Source organism: Protopterus annectens, chromosome 6.part0 (assembly GCF_019279795.1).
Source record: "Protopterus annectens isolate FY-2018-M chromosome 6.part0, PAN1.0, whole genome shotgun sequence".
NCBI classification, from domain to species: domain Eukaryota; kingdom Metazoa; phylum Chordata; order Ceratodontiformes; family Protopteridae; genus Protopterus; species Protopterus annectens.
Genome location: NC_056737.1, coordinates 569079152 through 569101152, shown reverse-complemented (window position 1 = coordinate 569101152; position 22001 = coordinate 569079152).

Genomic DNA, 22001 nt, shown 5'->3' with positions numbered 1-22001 from the left:
AGTTTTAATCCCTTTTAGGTTCCTATTTTACTGAATATATGCTTCTGGTTCTGCAGGAGGCCAAGAAACCTACTAGCAGGAAATCTTATTTCTCCAAATGGAAAATATTTTCTGCTTGGTGTCTTGCTCGTAACCAGGATCCACTTTCTGTGGCAATTCTTTTTATTCTCTCTTATTTGTATGAATTGCTCCATGCTAGGGTGGCATACTCTTCAAAGTCCACCTGTCAGCTATTTCTGCATGTCTGCCTTTGACTCAGCCTTTGGCTTCTAGATTTGAGGTCAGATAATTTCATAAAGGTGTCCTTTATATTAAGCCTCCCAGGAAGCCTATTCCTCCTTCCTGGGGCCTTAATTTTGTTCTTGAAAAATGTGCACAGGCTCATTTTGAGCCTGCAGCTCCAGATTACTTGCAGAATTGTGCTTGGAAGACTGTTCTTCTTTTAGCCTTACTTCAGCTAGAAGGGTGCCTAAACTTTAGGCCCTTATGGCTTTCCCTCCCTTTTTAGTTTTTTCATAGGGATGGGGTATCTCTTTGTACTAATCCTTCTTTCATGCCAAAGGTGGTTAATGAGTTGTTTCTTAATCAGTCTGCTCATTTGCCTACTTTTTCCCTTCTATGCAGTCTACTATTGAAAAGGTTCTTCACACCTTGGATTTTCATAGACAACTCAGATATTATTTAGATAAAATTAAAGCTTCTTGTAAATCTGGGCAGTTTTTTGTTTCATTTCATCCTAGGTATTTAGGTTAGGCTGTTTCTAAGCAAACTATTTCTTCTTGGATTTCTAATGCCATTTTCTTTTGTTACTCTTTTTCATGGGAAGAGCCTTTCTTCTTCTATTAAGGCTGATTCTACCAGGGCCATGACTTCTTCTGTTGCTTTTTTCAAAGGACTGGATACCAACTCCATCCCTGAGGCAGCTACTTGGACTTCTGTGCATACTTTTACCAAACATTATAAGTTAGATATGGTTTCCAGGTCTAGAGCTGGATTTGCCAGGGCTATCCTGCATGACTTTCTTGAGGCCTGTGATAGTCCTTCCTCCTCCCAACTTTCCTTTTTAGCTTTTGTACTCCCTAATATAAGGAATACTGCAACAATGATATAGAAGGACAAAATACAGTTGTCTAAAATCTTAGAATAACAATAGATGTCCTTCTCTTCACAGTTGCAGTATTTGCTCCCTCCTCCCCCTTTTTATTTTTTTTTCTGGATGCACATGTTACTCATTTACTCCTTGGACTGTTGTTCCTCCTGGGACTTTTCAGTTCTGAGGAGGTTACATCTGTATGTCACCTTTATGCCCTATGCCTTGAGTGGGATGCATACATGTGATGTTCAATGTCATTATTACAATGTAAGACTTTGGTATACTAATCAGATGTCAGGCTAAACTTGGCAGGAGATTTCTAATGTAAGGAATACTGCAAAAGTGAAGAGTATAACATTTTTTGTTTTGGTAAAATTAAAAAAAAAACATACTTTATTTTCTTGTGAAGGTAAGAAGGGAGAACCATTTTCAAAACAGACTATTTCCAAGTGGTTGTCTAAGGCTATTACCATTTTTTGTACTCACCATGACAAATCTTTTCCAGGGATGGTCAAGACCCACTCTACAAAATCTTGGTTTCTTCTGTGGCTTTTTGGAAAAGGTTGGATTCTAGAAGCTGCTACTTGATCCTCTGTGCATGCTTTTATGAAGCACTATAAGCTGGATTCCTTCTCTATGTCTAGATCATGCTTTGCTAGGACCAGGGTCTCCTGAACCCTTCTCCTTCCACCTCCCAAATATAGTTAGTTATGGTCCTCTACCCATATACCTAAAGCTACTGCAGCAATGATCATAATGAAGAACATAGTTCATAGCCTAGTATCTACCTATGAACCTATCTGCCCTAGGGCATTTATAAGCCTAGCCAGAGTGCATTGTCTTCCGCCTCCCTATTAGATTAGCCTACTGTGCCTCTGTAAAGTAGGTCACAGAAGGTACCCTTTTAAGATTAGTTTACTGTGCCTCTGTCTAGCAGGGACACAGAAGAGATCCCAGGGGTGAATTTGCGATTATCCCATCCACGTGTCCAGATTTCGCTTGAAGAAGGTCAGCGAGGGGCTATGTCTAACATGAATTGGGATTCTATTCCAGAGTGAGGGGAGCCTCTGGGAAATTAATCTGTATAGTATAGTTGTATAAGTTGAACTTACCATAATAGTGGATGTTCGAATGATTACTGCTGCAGTAGCCACTCCCCCTCCATCTCCCTTGTCTTTTGGGGTGTTTTTATTTGACAGGGTGTGTTCATTTATTTTTTCTTACTCCTAGCTTTGTCCTTTTAGGACTCAGCCTCCCTCTCTCTGCTAACAAGAAAGCTCTAAAGGGCTTTGCACCCACACTTGATTTTGGTCAGCTCAGCTCAAGCTGCTTGAGAGTTTGGGCTGGCAGAAGGTACCCTGAAGCTTTGTAAGCTGGTTAGCTGTTATATACTTGGCAGGATATAACCCATATAGCTAAGGCTACTGCAGCAGTGATCATTTAAACATCTACTGTTATTGTAGTTCACTTATACAACTGTACTTTTTGCTTATATCAGCACTGATATTTAGCCACCATACAGTCATTTACTCTCTCTCTCTGTCTGTCTCTCTATTTGAACTTGTTGAACTTTGATGCCCTTTGTAAGTTTGATTTATGAATTCTGCTGTTTGTAAAGTTAGTACCATAATCCGATCCTACAACAACAAAAATACCCCTATTCTCTGGCACATGAGCTCACACAGCGAAATATTTGTATAACAAATTAGTTGTCTTTGTACAATCAATTCACCATTCATTATGAATAAAGCCAATTATAGCCTCCAGGTCTGTAACTTACTTGCGCTGTTGCCTGCTAATATCCAGTCTATGGTAAGTCACAGATTTGCTAGACATTATCCCCAGGATTCAGCAAAGCTCCATCTAAGAATAGAGTTATTCTTAAACAGAGTATTCCGTGTCCGTATAGAACTGCAGTGCGCCTTGCATATGCATGAAGACACACTGCTGTATTCCTACACAGACACAGGTCTGTGTACAAGTGCAGGGGGTGTGTCTGAGAGCAGTGCTCTTACAATATACATGCCCCCCCTGCACTCCAGAGTTGCTGTACTGCAGTACAAAAGCAGCGAATATGTCAGCGGACACTTGTTAGTGTTTGTGGAGCTTACCTCTCAACTATTTTTAAAATGTGTACAGATAGTTGACTCATATATTTTGGTGTGTTCCTCCTAAAATGTGTACCTATCTGACTCCATGGGACCAAAACATTAAGCTAATGTAAGAGCAATACACAGATAATGGTGCAGAAAGCAATGTGCAACCCCCTACAGTAAATAAAAATAAATCATATATGTATTTTTTTCTTTTTCTGTCTGCAATAAAGTTTAAGCGTATGGTGATGGACAGGTTGACAGACAAGATCAGACAGGAGTCCCCGTGGACTATGATGTTTGCAGATGACATTGTGATTTGTAGTGAGAGTAGGGAACAGGTGGAGGAGACCCTGGAGAGATGGAGATATGCTCTAGAGAGAAGAGGAATGAAGGTCAGCAGGACTAAGACAGAATATATGTGTGTGAATGAGAGGGAGGATAGAGGAATGGTTAGGATGCAAAGAGTAGAGGTGGTGAAGGTGGATGAGTTTAAATACTTGGGGTCAATAGTTCAGAGTAACGGTGAGTGTGGAAGAGAGGTGAAGAAGAGAGTACAGGCAGGATGGAGTGAGTGGAGAAGAGTGTCAGGAGTGATTTGTGACAGACGAGTACCTGTAAGAGTGAAATGGATGGTCTACAAGAGGGTAGTGAGACCAGCTATGTTATATGGGTTGGAAACAGTGGCATTGACAAAAAGGCAGGAGTTTGAGCTGGATGCAGCAGAATTAAAGATGTTAAGATTTGCACTGGGTGTGACGAGGGTGGACAGGATTAGGAATAAGTATATTAAAGGGTCAGCCCAGGTTGGAAGGTTTGGAGACAAAAGCCAGAGAGGCACGATTACATTGGTTTGGACATGTGCTGAGGAGGGATGCTGAGTATATTGGGAAAAAGATGCTAAGGATGAAGCTACCAGGTTACAGGAAAAGAGGAAGGCCTAAGATAAGGTTTATGGATGTGGTGAGAGAGGACATGCAGGTGGTTGGTGTGACAGAGCAAGATGCAGAGGACAGGAAGAAATGGAAACAGGTGATCTGCTGTGGTGACCCCTAACGGGAACAGCCGAAAGAAGATGATGATGATGATGATGACGATGAATAAAGTTTAAGCGTAGCTGAGTGGGAGCGCATGTCACGCAGCTATGCTCAGCCTAGCTCACACATCCCAATGAGCTAAATACAAATATACAGCCAAAAACAGTGTAAAGGGAAATAGTGTAGTCATTAGAGCTTTCACTTGGCATGCAGACATTTGTGTTTTGAGTTCCCATTCAATCCATTCCTTTTTATTTGTTAAAAAAGCACGAAAATATATTTTATCAGTAGGTAGTTCATAGGTTCATAGGTAGATACTAGGCTATCTGCCCTAGGGCATTTATAAGCCTAGCCAGAGTGTATTTGGCTTCCGCCTCCCTATTAGATTAACCTACTGTGCCTCTGTAAAGTAGGTCACAGAAAGTACCCTTTTAAGATTAGTTTACTGTGCCTCTGTCTAGCAGGGACACAGGAGAGATCCCAGGGGTGAATTTGCGATTTCCCATCCACGCTTGAAGAGGGTCAGCGAGGGGCGATGTCTAACATGAATTGGGATTCTATTCCAGAGTGAGGGGAGCCTCTGGGAAATTAAGTGAATAATATATATATTTGTTAACCAAGGTAGTGTAGGAGGTACAAATGTGAGGTGTCAGTGTAGTACAGATGTAAAACACCAATATAAACACAAGTGTCCCATACAGATAGCTACAAAAGAATATATTGTAATGAAAGCACATCGGAGGATGTTATGGAAGGTAAAAATACATATCATAATATGTCATTTATGAGGAATCAACTCCACAATGCTGATAGTCTGTAAAAGGAAAGCTGAACAATGCTAACTTGTGGTCAGCTATGCTTAGCCAGTATAAGCATTGCTAAAATGTAAATTCTTAGTAAGAATTAGTGTAGCTAAGTGGATTTGCGCACTGGTCAGCAGTGCTTAGCATCTACCCCTTTAAGCAATGCATATACCAGCTAAGCAGGTTTGCCCGATGCTTAGCTTAGCATATTCAAAACCATCCAAACACAGCAAAGGGTAGGGAATCGGCCATATTTAAACCTCACAGGCAGGAATACAGCTCATAACCAGTTGTAGCTCCCCACTGTAGGCACTATGGCTGGTGTTGGAGAGGGTGTGTGCTTTCGTGCCCAGCGCTAGGGCATACAGGAGTCTAGGGTCATGGTTGGACTCCTTGTAAAAAAACATGATATGGGACTGCTGCAGGACCAGTACCAGGGCTCCCAATGCAAAGCAGAGGCCTGGGAAAGTTTTGCCCCCAATCTCACCAGTGCCACTGGCATCCCTCGGACTGGAGGGCAGGTCCAGCACCACTTTGTCGACTTGAAGCGGAGGAAGAGGGAGCTCTTAGACCAGTGGGTCCAAGATGCATGGCAGAGGGATGTCCCAGGTGTGTCTAAGTATTAATATCAATAACTGTTTACCAAAGTCCAGCCTGTGAATGTGATGGATAGGTATGCATAAATGTTACTCTATCTTCTTTGCAGCTCCAGCTGAGTGGGCTGCGAACCAGGAAGCCCATGCAAGCAGGCTGCTAAGGCTGCGTCGCAAGGCTGGTGAGTAACAATCTAGCTTGTAGTATTCATACCAAATAAATATAAAGGAGTAGAATATCACCTTGCAGTATTAAAAATGGGTATGGTTTGTACTGAATAAACCAGACAATATTACAGTAATAGTCTCATATAGGTTATATATAAATAAAACTGTAATTGCCTGTCAATAAAATTCAAAAGCCTGGACCGGTTGTGTTTACTTTGGTATTGTATGAATTGAAATGTGTGCAGGTTATGCACAGCAAATATAGCTCTAAAAGCATTAAACAATCAAGTCTCGTCTGACAAAGTTAGTGCCTTTGTAAGACAAGAGATTAACTGATATGAAATGTTCCATGCATCAAGATCTGATATCTGAATAGTAATGTGCTTTTCACACAGTGCTATGTCAAAAGGTATGTATAGCAATTTATGTATAAGAAAGTCATAATTACAGGGTCAGATTGTACAACCAAGAGAGCATTAGAAAGAAAACATTTAAGGAAGAGACATCAGCTTCCCAATAGCTTGTTCTGATGAAACCCAAAAACTTTTATTGTATTTTATGCACAAACAGGCACGGTTTGAATCTCGGGAGTGGTAGTAAGCCGTATGCATAATTTCACCTACGATTTTGGGAATATGTGTAGAAAAAGTCAGGTAGTGTTAACAGAAATTTCCTCTACAGGTCTGCCAGGTAAGAAAAGGTATGAAGTAGCTATAAGAAGGCTGTAGTTATACTGTGTCCAACACCCATGGTCCAACCCCAAGGCGGCAAATGACACCAAGATAAGTACATACACCAAGTAGTCTTCCCCAAGAAATGTTCAAGTGCTATGCTGTCACAACTACTGGTCCCTGCTGCCAACAACCAGAGTGACCAATAGAAATCAAGGGAGAGTATGGCAGTATCACACACACACACACACACACACACACACACACACACACACACACACACACACAAAATGAGTGCATATATGTAACCCTGACTATGTGAATATGGGTAGAAACAGTCAGGTAGTGTTAACAGAAATCACATCCACAGGTCTGCCAGGTAAGAAAAGGTATAAAGTAGCTATAAGAAGGCTGTAATTATACACTGTGTACAAACATACTACTGCCCAACCCAAGGCCATAGGTTGTTGTAATAATACGTGTAGAGTAATGACTAGAGCAACGATAATTAAAAATATGATCACTGCAAGAATCTACATTTCTTAATTGACATCTCTTTCTCCCCCACCTTATCTTCACCAATAATCTAAACACATAAATGAATGGGTATGTTTTTCATCAAGCCTACCATTGGGACATGTGTCTTATTGTTCTACAAATATTGAAATATGTTCCAATTAATTTTCCTTGTTCAAATGCTATCATTGGTGGCCTGTTGCTATCATGCCTGTATAATGCCCACTGTGGTTCCATATATGCATGTGTTCTGTTTGCTAAGCAAATTTTCCAAATCTGTTGTTTTGGGTTAATGGGAATACCCATGCATGCTGTTATAACTAATCCTGGAATATGTTTTTCATGACTAACCAACATGTTCTAAAACTGCAACAACATAGCACGTGTGGGAAGGCTGATCCCAGTGGATCCACCTGTCCTGCCTCATCTGGCCATAGCACCAGGTCCCAGCACATCTGGAACCCACCGCAGAACCTCCTCGTCCACTGGTCCTGAACCACCTTTGGGTGGAACCACCTCAGGGGATGGGGTTCATCCCCCTAGGCATGGGCACGGACAGGATCCTGTCACCGAAAACCAGGTCTGGGGTCTGGTGTGTGGGGAGCTCCATAAAGAATTGGAAGATCTGCTACACCAGCTTGAGTGCTGCGTGGTACATTTAGAGGGTCAGCCTGCCCCTTCTGCTCAGCCCCCAGTACAGCCACCTTTGTTACTCTGAAGGTGCAGTGGTGACTGCCCATGGGTCCACTGTATCCATTTGGGGGCTTGTGGGCTTTCGATTACCAAACACCCCTCCCTGTCTAAGGTGTTTACCCCCCACATGTGTCATATAGCACCTCTGTATGCTGTCTTGTCTGTCTTTCTACCCAACCTACTTCCCTAAATATACTTACTATCCTTCCCCAACATCCCACTCTCGCCTTAAGAAAAAAAGGGCAATCTGTTTTCCCCAAAACAATGTTGCCCCATACATAGCTGTCCATTTCACATGTGTCTACTGGACACATGTAATCTGGTCTAATTGGCTTCATAACACGTTATGAATTGTCCTCACCCTTCTCTCAGTGGTTTGAGTGTCCATATTTACCTCCAAATACAGTATATATGCACAGCTCTTGCTGTAGAAAAAATGGACAGCTATGGACCTTCCCTAAACCCATCCAGCACATCCCTAGCTATATTTCATATAGTTTTTCCATCTTTGTGCCCCCTTTTTCACCACTCTCCTATCACCCCTTTTTTCTTTTCTTTTAAAGAAATTAGCATGGAGTAAGCAGGAGTAAGTGGGACTAAGTCTGTTTGCGTAGTGCTAAGTGATACCTACACAGATTAAGCACTTTTAAGACTAACTCTATGTATGCATAGATAATTGGAAATTAGCATTGCTTACTGCCATGCAAACCCATGCAAACCCACTTACACCAGCTTAAAAGTGCCTTAATCACACTGTAGCCAACAACCCTTGTTCTTTCCAGCAAAAAACAATCAGCCCATGCACATCTTGAACCCAGGATCCTGCAACTTGAACCCAGGATCCTGCACACCATAGCCACAGCAATTTATCACTAAACCATTTGAGCTGTAGACACGTCTGATGTTTTTTTCAAACATATCATTCAGTAGAGTCATTCAACAGTAGAGAAAAGGTTTGTTAAAATTAGTCAAGTTTTGTACATATATATATATATAAATGTATATGTGTATGGAGATGCATATATATATATATATATATATATATATATATCTAGATATAGATATGTAAATGCATATATATACATAAATATAGATATATATATAGATATATATATATATATATATAGATATATAGATATATATATTTATGTATATGAATGGGATCACTATGGAATACCGAAATTCCACAATCCCGAGACTCTGATTCCCAAGGACCAGATCTCAAGATTGTGGAATCTCGGAACTGAAAAAAAACAGTAAAGCATACAACAAACTATGCTAAAGTGTATGCACCCCCCACACCCCCTGCAACTTAAATATACCAACTACAAGATTGCACTACAGTGGATTGAATGGCAAAGTTCCCATTCCGCACTGTACAGCAATCCCCATGTACTACTTTTGAGAGTCTGCAATCTCGAGATTCTGGTCCTTGGGATTCAGAATTTTTGGATTGCAGAATTTTGGTATTTCATAGTGATCCCATATAAATATATACATATATATATATATATATATATATATATATATATATATATATATATATATATATATATATATATATATATATATATATATATATATATATATATATATACACACACACACACACACACACACACATATGTAGTGCAGTCGGACATCAGATCCATACTCTCAACCTCTTACTGCAACAAATCTGTCCAAAGGCTGTCAAAACAGGGGTCAATTGGCCCAAACTAGGGAACTCTTTTAAATATTGCCCTTATCCCTCCATTCCCAGCAGCAACTGTTCTGCCTTGCAACAAAATAATAAGTCCTACCAAGTCTTGAAGGATCTATATTATAGTATCAAAGTTTTTAAACTTTGAATGCTATAATATTGACCCGTTTTTGTCAAACTCAAAATAGCAAAGCCAGGGAACTTCAAAATCTTACCTAGGGTAAGATTTCGGTTGCCCGTTCCATGGCTTCGCTATTTACTATACTGTGGTGGGAAGCTTACGGACCGGGGTAAGGTATGTATGTATGCGAACGTTGGTTAAGGTCTGGATTAAGGTAAGTGTGGGAATGGATCGGGGTAAGGTGAGTGTCCGACAGTTAGGGACATTAGGGTTAGGGAGCGGGTAAGGTGAGTGTGTGATAGTTGGGGACTTTAGGGTTAGGTGAGTGTGCGGTAGTTAGGGACTTTAGGGTTAGGGAGCGGGTAAGGTGAGTGTTTGGTAGTTAGGGACTTTATGGTTAGGGTTGGGTTAAGGTGAGTGGATAGGTAGTAGTGTAAGGTTAGAATTATGGTTTTAAGTGTATGGGTATTGTTTATTTATTTTGGTGAGCTTGTGTTGTGTGTTTGTATTTCTGTTGTTAACTCAAGGTTCCCTTAATTTGACTTAATAGCAGCAGCCTGCATTTAAAGTTGAACCTGTGTGTTGAGAGACAGCCTTACAAGACTATCTGCAAATATATAGAGCTGAGTATATTTTTCTGTATTATTCTGTATTATAGAGCTAAATTGTTGCTTAGATATCTGTTGTCTTACTGTTCTGCAAATATACAGAGATTAGTATATAATTTTTTGGTTTTATAATTTGCACTCTGATTCCTCACATCTCTGTTGAACCCCCCCCCCCTTCCCTGTTCTTTGTTGTAGTTTAAATTTGGTGGCTTTTGCAGTGCCCGCCCCACTGTAGATTTGATCTAGGACACTCTCCCAGTCCCATCTCTTTACCGCATTCTACCTAATAAACCCTTTCTGCACTTGCTTTTAGTCCTTTTTTAATTTGATTACATTTTTTCAAACTGTGTGTGGACTAATATTGCCACATACTCAAATGTGCCAGCTTGCACTGCATGTGAATTGTTTTTACTACTGTTTTTGCTACTTTTTTGAAAAAAAAAATTGTAAGCCTGTTTCCGACCTTTCCTGTAATTAGTGTTCCAAATTTGCTGTATCCAGGACTATTTGTAAGCTTCTGAGCCCCCCAAGCCTTTCTGTGTTGGAAGGAAGCCTTCTAGCTAATCAGTGGGAGTGGTAAGCACTAGGCAACCTGTCTACCACATAAGGAGTGGTGCTGGCCCAGAATTTGTAGTTATTGGCCGGTCTTCCATTTCTCTCAACTTTCTGATTTGAAGGCCTGCATTTGCACTTGTTTCTGTCCTGTAACTCCTGGGCCCATCTCATTTGCTCACTCAATTTTTTTTATCTGCTTTTTCTGTATTTGTGTTTCTTCCTACTTTATTTTGCTTCTGCGTTATCTTAAAAGTACTCAGTTGTATTTATTACTGCTTGGTGTAACTCATTCTAAGCCTTTTAGTTTAAGCACTTGGGCTTCAGACCAGTTGTTTTACATTAAGAAGGTTTGTGGTCTGCACTGTAGTGGCAGAACAGGTAGCTTACATCCTTCTAAGTTGGGAACTGCTGATTGAGGGCTCAGTGTCTGTTATTCTAAAAGTGTATTAATTCTGGTTTAATCACTTGGGCTTCAGGCCAGTTATTTTACATTAACAGGGTTCGTGGTCTGCACTCTTGTGGGAGGAGAGGCTGGACTCTGCCCTTCTGAGCTGGGAATTTCTGGTTAAAGGCTTATAGTGCCTGCATATTTGAACTGCTTCTTACTGAAATTGGTACACCTTGTTTGCTGTAGCATAGACTAGATCCAGGCCTGCTGAATCTAGATTTGTTTGTATGCTTGTTTGCTTGTTATTTCCCTGAAACGCTAATTCCACCTAAAACCCGTCTTTTCAGCGCTTCTGTGGATCCCTAGTCATATCTGCATTGCTTACTGTACTTATTTCCTTGATTCACTTGAAAGTTACTGTTTGTCATTTTTGCATTTAAGTGACCTGTAACACATTGCATTTAAGTTACCTGGCACTTGCTCACTAAAGCAATTATATAAGTCAGCACTAAAAAATGAAAAGCACTACACCCTCACAAACTCCCCTTGAGTACCTTGTTCCCCATTGGCCCTTTTTTCAATTATAAAGGAATTCCCAATACTATTCTAGCATGTCCAAAGGTCAGTTGTCAATCTCCTCTCCGGTCCAGCTGGTGAATATGGGAATCTTGAGGCAATGTTACAAAGGCCTCATGTAAACAGACAACCCTCTCCTCCTCCCAAAAAATTCCAACACATGTGAGAGATGCAACCATATAGCCATACTGGAGGCTAAGCTCTCTCAACTCAGGACTGGCAAAACCAGTCAGGAGGAGAAGGAAACCACACTCACTACAATTCCAGTCTCACATAGACCTACCACGACAGCAAACCAAACACATAAACACACAAAAACATACTCGGAGGCTCTAAATAAAAATCTGCCTAAGCAGCAGAGACCTCCAAAGCAGACACCCAAGCAACCGCTACCCCAAAACAAAACACGTGCAACACATAGCTCACAAAGCCAGTGTGCCGAACAGTCACAGCCCTTAAGGCTAAACACCACACCTGATACACTTGTAATAGATGACTCTATCGTCAGGCACACTGACGTCCCGCTCACCAGGCTGAACAAGGAGAAGGTCACGGTGAGCTGCCTGTCGGGTGCTAAGATCCACCACATAACACAAGCACTCAGGTCACTCCAAGGCAAGTACAAATATGACTCGGTCATGGCAAGTACAAATATGACTCGGTCATTGTCCATGCTGGTGTGAATGACCTGAGACATACCTCCCTGGACTACATGAAAAGAGACATAGAGGAGCTCTCTGAGCATGTAGCCCAGGCCGGTATGACCCTGACCTTGAGTAGCATCTTACCCTCACTAAGAATGATGCCACAATATGAAGACAAGATGATCAATTTCAACAATTGGCTTAAGTATTGGTGTCATTCAAAGGGGATCCAATGCCTGTCAGCCTGGGATGACATGCTCGACAAGCCACGATGCTTCACTAGGGATGGCTTACACCCATCACCCCTGGGCTTTCGGATATTGGCAAAGGCACTTGCTACCCCCATAGTGCCTTTTTTAGGCAAGGCTCAAAAGAAAAACCCACCTCCATAGGTATCACAAGGGATAAGAAACTAAGATTAATGCTACTCAACACCAGAAGTCTAAACCTCAAGATGCATGCACTCAAAACTCTCCTTAGCATGGAGAACATCGATATCTGTGCAGTAACAGAAACCTGGTTCAAGGCTCCCGAGAGGACCCCAGCACTACCAGGTTATACCTCATACCATGCTTTTCGGTCTCAAAACTTGGACCGGACCACAAAAGGAGGGGGAGTATCAATATTCATCAAAGATACCCACACTTCCAGGTTGGTGGCACAGCACGAAGCATCAAAGACTATCCATGTGCAACTAACAGTGGGTAAAACTGCCTTCCAGTTTATAGCCTGCTACAGACCACCCTCCCAAACCCAGGAACCCCACTCGGCCTTCCTGAGAACACTGGAAAATATGAAGGTCTCTCCAAACACCATTATATTGGGCGACTTCAACTACCCAAACATAGACTGGGAGCATTACTCTAGCTCCAACATCCTAGCCCAAAGGTTCCTAGAATTTATAAACTCAAATGCTATGGACAAACTTGTTACCACTCCCACAAGAGGGGAAAACATACTGGACCTGATCATCACCAACATGGGGACTCTATGCTCCAGACCAGAAGTGTATCCCTCACTGGTAAGATCAGACCATAAACTAATCTCACTGGATATTCACATCCCGACTCCACCCCCTGCCCTGAAAACCACTGTGAAAAACATCTCTAAATCAAATTTCACACTCCTCAAAACCGAGGTGGAATCCTTCAAAGCCCCCGGGCCTGTGGAAAATATGGCCCTGACCGAAGAATCCTTTATAAATTCATTCAATGAACATCTTCAGGAATGCATGGATCATGCAATCCCAAATAAAACCAAGACCCAATCCTCCAAAGGCAGACATCCTGTCTGGTGGACCCCAGCCATAAACAAACTATACAATAGAAGGAAGAAGCTACTACATGATAGAGCAAAATCCCAAAAAGGGAAGGCATCTCTGATCAGTATTAGCAAAAAACTACGGGCACTCATAAAATCGTCTAAGGCCAGCTTCAAGAGAAAGATTGCACAGGACACTAAGGATAATCACAAGGCTTTCTTTAGTTATGTTAGGAACCTGGGTGGGAATTCCCAGATATGCTCAGAATTAGTCCAAAATGGCAAAAAATACACCAAACCCACAGACATTGCCAACATCCTAGCTGACAGGTTCAGCGCAAACTCCCCCTCCCCACCAAAAGGGCAAATATCTATCCCAGCAGAGTGCTGCCCCCCTGACATCTCAGATGCTCAGGTAAGAGCTGCCCTCTCCAAAGCAAAAAACACAGCATCAATGGAACCAGACGGTGTCCCAGGCTGAGTCCTACATGAACTCCAAGAAGAGCTAAACCCAAACATAAAACTACTGTTCAATCTCAGCCTTACTACAGGATATGTACCCAAAGAGTGGCGTACAGCAACAGTGGTCCCTCTCCACAAAGGTGGTGCCTCAACGGATCCTGGAAACTATCGCCCCATAAGCCTGACTAGCTTGGTCTGCAAAGCTATGGAAAGGATCATCATGGACCTCATAAATAAAGATATTGGGGACCTGCAGACACTGGATCCTACCCAGTTCGGCTTTGTTAAGGGCAGATCCTGCCTCTTAGACCTGGTTGATTTCTTTGAAACAGTCACCAAGGCCATTGACGAGGGGAAGGTGGTCCACACAGCCTACCTGGACCTTGCAAAGCCTTCGATACAATACCCCACTGGCATTATAGATAAGCTCACCAGCTTAAATATAAACCCCTATGTCACTAGATGGGTTGCAAACTGGCTCAAGGACAGAACCCACATGGTTAGAATTGCTGGAGCCATGTCAGACTCCAAACCAGTTACAAGTGGTGTCCCACAAGGCTCAGTCCTGGGACCTCTCTTGTTCGGTATATATTTCTCGGAGGTACAGGCCAACATGGAAGGACTGTGGCTGACCAAGTTCGCAGATGACTGCAAACTGGGTGCCATAATCGACTCTCCAGCCGACACAAGCATCCTCCAAAAGGGCCTCATAGAAACAGACAACTGGTGCCAGAACCATGGCCTCAAGCTAAACGCCAAAAAGTGTATAGTAATCCCTTTTGGCAAAAACAAAGTGCCCACAAATTACCACGTAGGTGGTAATCCATTAAGTACAGAAGAAGTAATCAGGGACCTGGGGACCCAAGTTGATAGCAATCTCTCATTTGACAACCACGTGGCCAAAGTGGTTAGAAAAACATTTTATATAGCCCACCTAATCATGAAGGGATTCACATCTAGATCAGGGGAGGTCAGTGTGCCTCTTTACTCATCCCTCATCAGGCCCATAATTGAGTACAATGCCCCTTTTGGGATGTACCTTACCAGACACCTGCAGCAACTGGAAAGACCCCAAAAGTACCTCACCAAGAGGATCAAAGGGCTCAAACAGATGCCATATGCTGCCCGGTTAAAGAAACTCCAGCTCTACTCAGTGGCATACTGCCTGCTCAGAGGCGATCTGTGCCTGACGTATAAAGCCATGTCCAACCCGGAATTAATGGACATGCTGCACCTCAGAAAATCCAAATCCCATCGAGCTATGCACTCGAGAGACTTGAACCTCAGCACTGAAATAAATAGGACATGTTGGAGGGACAGATTCATAACCCAGAGGCTCCCTTCACTCTGGAATAAAATTGACTCTTTTCAAGAGGAATCTTGATGAGTGGATGGGAGATTGTAGGTTTACCCTGGGTATCACTTCTGTGTCACTGTTAGACAGAGGCACAGTATACTAACCTCAAAAAATGGCATAGCAAAATTAATTTAAAATGGGTGGCGAAAGCCAAACACACTCTGGCTAGGCTTATAAATGCCCTAGGGCAGATAGCCTAGTATGAACCTATGAACAGCAAATTTTTTTCCCTGGGAAAAAAATTAGCTGTTCTGTATGTTCGATATTTTGTGGTTTAGATATTTTAGGTACGATGAAATAGCGTTTGCTATTTAAATCATAAAATAGGGTAATATAAACGCATCTTGAACCAGGGCCCTGTAAACTACAATCAAAACAGTGTACCATTACACCATCTGAGCTCTATAAAATAGTAATGATTTTCCAAACTTATCAGTTAGTACAGTCATTTAACAGTAGGCAAAGGAGACTATAGAATCAGTCAGGTTCTCTATATATACATGCATATATGTATGGAGATGCATATATGTGGACAAATCTATACATAATATATATAAATAGAGATATACATCTAAATTCATATATAAACATATGCATACACACACACACACACACATATATATATATATATATATATATATATATATATATATATATATATAAAGGTGAATAAATATATATATATATATATATATATATATATATATATATATATATATGTATATATATGTATATATATATATATATATATATATATGTATATATATATATATATATATATATATATATATATATATATATATATATATATATATATATATATATATACATATACATATATATATCTATATATATATATATATATATATATATATATAGATATATACACATAAAAATATACCAGCTACAAACACGTGTAATCTGAGGGTCATGCTGCTGCATCCTAAGAGTCTAAATCTGAAAATGCACTCACTGGAAGTATTCCTTAAAATGGGGAACAATGACATCTGTGCTGTAAGACCTGGTTAAAGGCAACAGGAAGCACACCTGTACTTCCAGACTGTAACTCATTCCACACCTTTTGGCTGCAGAACTTGGACTGAATCTCCAAAAGTGGTGATATTTCCATATTCATAAATGATTCACACACCTCCAGAGTGGTAGCCCAACATTATGCAGCACAGATCCTGCAGGTGTAGCTAACATTGGGTAAGACAGTGGTTCAGGTTGTAGCCTACTATAGGTCCCCAAACATGTCCCAAGACTCACACCCCATGTTCCTAAACACCCTGGAGACTATTAATGTCCAACCTAACACTCTCATACTGGTAGACTTCAACTACTCCACCATTAACTGGGAAAGCTACTCATGTACCGATGCACTTGCCCATCACATGGACATGGTCCTTACTAACATGGGCGACTGTTGCTGTACACCAATAGTCGACTCCTCCCTTCTTATATCTGACCACAAAGTCATCACCTTTGGAAATCCACAGCGCTCCCCCCCGCACAGGTAACCACCATGAAAAGCCTTTCCAAACCTAACTTTGGCCTCCTAAAAACAGAGGTGCCCTACCTTCCGATTGCCCGACACCCATTTGCCCAACCCCATTTGACCAAAATTTCATTTGACCGACACTTCATTTGACTGACAAGTATTATTGGCAAGTAAATGGGATATGCCCCCTTCCCCACTGTAGTGCAACCCTGGAGTTAGAATATATAGTTGGGGGTGGGGGGCACAGCCCCCACAATGGGGTTTTTGGGGGGCATATACCCCCACTTTTGTTTTACTAAGCAATATTAAGGCAAAACTAAACAATATAATATGAAATTAAGTGGGAAGCGTTGCCCCCCACACCCCCCATTGTGGGAGGCTGTGCCCCCCCACACCCCCTTAACTATATATTCTAACTCCAGGGTTGCACTACAGTGGGGAAAGGGACATATCCCATTCACTTGCCAATAATACTTGTCGGTCAAATGAAGTGTCATTCAAATGAAATTTAGGTCATTTGGTGTCGGGCAAATGGGTGTCGGGCAATCGGAAGTTAGGACAAATGAATATATATATATATACACACACACACACACATATACATACGTCTCAAAATGCCCATACAAACATATGCTGCTGATAGACCACCCATAACTGGGGCAGCGTGCACAATTGGATACAAAAGGACCCATGACACTTATATCTACCCCCCCACAGTCCAAATACATAAGTGAAGCGCACACTGTTACAAAATCATGATAGGCCATACACAATGGCCAGACATACAACAACCTCTTAGCAAAACAACTAAAATGACCCACATAGCAAAGAGAAATACAACCAGCCAGTAATTCACACATGTTTATTATACTCTGATGTCTTGGCCAAAGTCTTCAAGGAGTAAAACATTACAAGAAATACTTGCCTTAATCACAAGAAGCAATTAACACTTAATTACATAATTAAATACACAGCCTAAAATTACACTCCTCATGTAACCCCTAGGGGATAAAGTATCACACTTAATAATAATACATTGATTCTATACATAACAATTGTTCTTTTATGAATGTTTCATCAGACTGAGGAACAGACTTTTTCCAAAACAGTACCTTGGAACCCACTACTGTCCCCATGGTGAGATTTATTCAAATGTACAGCTAAAGAACTGTCTTCTTTCTTATCAGTAATATGTTCACATGTTCAAACAGCCTAGTTTTAAAACACTTGTTACTCTCACCCACATAAAATATGTTTCCAGGGCATCTAACAGCATTCCCTATACACCAACCTCTTGAGTGTACAGACTTCAACATGTTTTCCAGTCTTTCCCCTCAGCAGGAATGACAGCACTAAATGATGATAGACTATTATACCTATCAGCCTCCTACTGTATGACATCTGGACAAAGATTGACATACTTGATGGACAGAGACCCAAATACATGGCCATACGTGAAATATTGCTGTTATACACTGAGAAAGTTGTTGGTGTTATAGGGTTTGTTGTAACATATATTTTCTGAGTGATATAAAGTCAGAAAAACAAATGGATGTTAGCATTTACTGATTGCAATCACCAGAGTATGCAACTAATTTGCCAAGGACAACACCTGTCTGGGTAACAGACAAAACATAACAGGCTAACCTCTGGCCATTATGTGGATAGCCCTACAGTTGAGAGTTATGCAGAGACAGAACTTTGTCAGACTGAAACCCATGCAGAAGTAGCATGTTCAGACAAACCCTGTTAAACTAGCAGTATTTAAAACATATAACAGCAATACTCACATTCTGCCCCTAAGTCTTGAACCTTCTCCACCATGTATTTGGCTTGTCTTCACAAGTCTTGTTGTAAGAGGTATTAACTCACATACCTCCAGGATGTCTTCCTCACATGTAAGGGAAAGGGCCAACACCCACATGGAGTACTCAATTATAGGAGTGTGTTGCCATGATATTGGCTATTGAAAGAACTACACAGCTGCTCTGTATGCAATTAGCAACTGGGGAACACCAATTGGTACTCAGGCTATCAGCTACTCATGAGCATTACCTACAAAAGGCAAGCTGCTGCCTATGCAACACAGATGTACACCCTACATGTGTGTGGTGAGAGAGAGGGAGAAACTGGGGAAAAGACAACAAATAAGAGCATATAACCATCTATAGCTTGAAAAATACAAAGACAAGTATGTTGAACAATTAAGCATCTCATGGACTGCAGTATAGGGTATGTAAGAATGTGAAAGAGGAGGGATAACATATATGTCTCAACAAAGCTTGGTGTGCTAATATATTGCTCATCAGAAACTATCTGGTATTGTCTGCAGTGAAATAGATCATCAATAAGGCCACAGGAAAGGATGACTCACATATGACTACTACTGGAGTGTGTTCAACAATACTGACTTTAACAATGCTAGGCCAGTTACTGGGATGTTGTACATAGCCATATCTTACTTGTGAATGCAACTAGTATATACTTGTTTGTCTCAGATATGTGAGACACCTATACATGGTATTTGCATAGTAAAGTACTGCTGCAGATGTGTGTTGAACTGCATGTTATATACTGAGCTCATAACATTTAACTGTCCAGTGTTATGCACACTGACCATATGTGTGCCTCATATTTCTAGTCTTTTACCCATAAAGTTGTTTTATGTCTGTCAAATAGTTGGAAAATCTGTGAAGACTGACATTACAACATCCCCCCTTCATTGTCCTCCGGCTTTTCCCATTTGGGATTGCCACAGTGGATCATCTGTCACCATTTCTGCCTGTCCTCTGAATATTTCTGTCTCACACCAACTACCTGCATGCCCTCTCTCACCACATCCATGAACCTTATCTGAGGCCTTCCTCTCTTCCTCTTACCTGGTAGCTACATCATTACCATCCTTTGTCCAATGTACTCAGCAGCCCCCCTCAACACATTTCCAAACTGATGTAATCCTGCCTCTCCAGCTTTGTGTCATATCTCTCCAACATGGCCTGTCCCTCTCATATGCATGTTGCTAAACCTGTACACCCATGTCACACCCAGTGCAAATTGCAACATCTGTATCTTTGCCATGTACAGCGCTGTCTCCTGCGTTTTTTCTCAATGCCACTGTCTCCAACCCATATAACATAGGTGGGCTCACTACCCTCCTGTAGACCTTACATATCACATTTACTGGTACTCATCTGTCACAACTCAATCCTGACACTTTTCTACAACCTCACCATCCTGCCAGTACTCTCTTCTTCACATGTCCGCCACAGTCATCATTACTCTGAAATGTTGATCCCCAACATTTAAGTACATCCACCTTTGCCAAATTTGCCCCATGCATCCTCAACATTCCGCTATCCTCCCTCTCATTCAAACACAGATACTCTGTCGTAGTCCTGCTGACCTGAATTTCTCCACTCTCTACAGCATATTTCCACTTCTGTAGGGTCTCCTAAATCAGTTCCCTACTCTCAATGCAGATCAAACTCAATGTTATTCCTATGTAGTTATCACAGCTTTGCACATCAACCTTATTCTAAAAACCATACCCAAGCACCTTTTCTCCACTCCTCATGCAACCTCACACCACCCAATATATCAGTAAATAGTGTGACTAAACACACCACTCACATTTTCCCTAAACACTTACATGTTTCCACAGGTATGTAATGTGGGCCAACAGCCTTGTCAGTATTCATCCCCTTCATAGCTATCCTTACATCTTCCTTGTTAAGCTGTTGCACTCCTTGATTCACCATACCCACATCATCCAATCTTCTCTGTCTCATTTTCTGCAGTCATCAGCCTCTCAAAGTACTCTGTCCATGTGGTCAACACACTCTCCTAACTTGTAAGTACATTTACCTCATTAACCCTTATCTGCTGCACATCTTTCCTAGCTCAGTACATCTGTCTAGCCAGTTGGTACAACTCCTGTCATCCCTCCTTAGTGTCCAAACTGTCACGCAACTCTTCATATGCCTCATCCTTCACCTTGCCACATATCTCTTTGTCATGCACCTCATCTCTTCACATTCCTGTCTACTGTCCTCATTTCTCTGACATTCTCACTCCTTCTTCCCAATCCACTCTCTCTGTATACTGTCTTGTACCTCCTCAGTCCACCACCAGGTCTCCTTGTACTACTTCTTCCATCCAGATAGCACACCAAGCACCTTTATAGCCATCACCCTTAGAAGCTCTGCTGTACTTAACCAGATATGTGGTAATTGACAATACCACCCAGTGTCTGTCATAACTCTTCCTTGAACTCCACATCACAAGCACCCTTTTCCAATTCATACCATGTGATCCTTGCTGCTTAACTCACATTCCTCCTCTTCTTGATCACTAACATCATCCTGCAGACCAACATTCTATGCTGCCTAAATACACTTTCCCCTTCACCACTTTACAGTCTCCAGTCTCCTTCAAACTGGTCCTCCTACATTGGATATATTCCACCTGTGTGCATCTTACTACAGTCTTGTAACTCACCCTATGCTCCTCCCTTGTGTTATAGTAGTTATTCACCACAGCCATGTCCATCTGTTTTGCAAAATCCACTACCATCTCACCCTCTGCATTCCTTTTAACACCATGCACACCCATCACTTCCGCAGACCCTCTGTTCCCTTCGCCAACATGCCCATTGACATCTGCTGCAATGACCACTCTGTCACCCTTGGGTACAATCATCACCGCATCATACAAATGACTTCACATATCTCTTTGTCATCCATCATACAACCAAGTTGTGTAGCATATGAGCTCCCACCAACCTTGGGGCACACACACCAGTACAACACCAGGGTACAGAGGCCAACATGCTGGAGGTGAGTGGCACCCACACAATGGACAGGGAATGTGCAGGTAAGGGCCCAGTGGGGATTAGTACACTCCTGTATCAGACATATTTGTATCTGTATTGTATCTACAGCCATGTGACAGGTCTGATTGCAGTTGTGGATGGGGTTTTCTAATGCACAGATGTGCACATCTATGGTGAGGACATAAAATTGTGTTTATTGGGGCTTGTAATGCAAATGTGTAGACATGCTGCATTCATCCTGTACCAAGGCCACATATGAGTCTGCTGACAATACCTCTCTGTCACAACTACCTAGGTCCCTCTGGTCTGCATATGGGACAGCAGCCTGA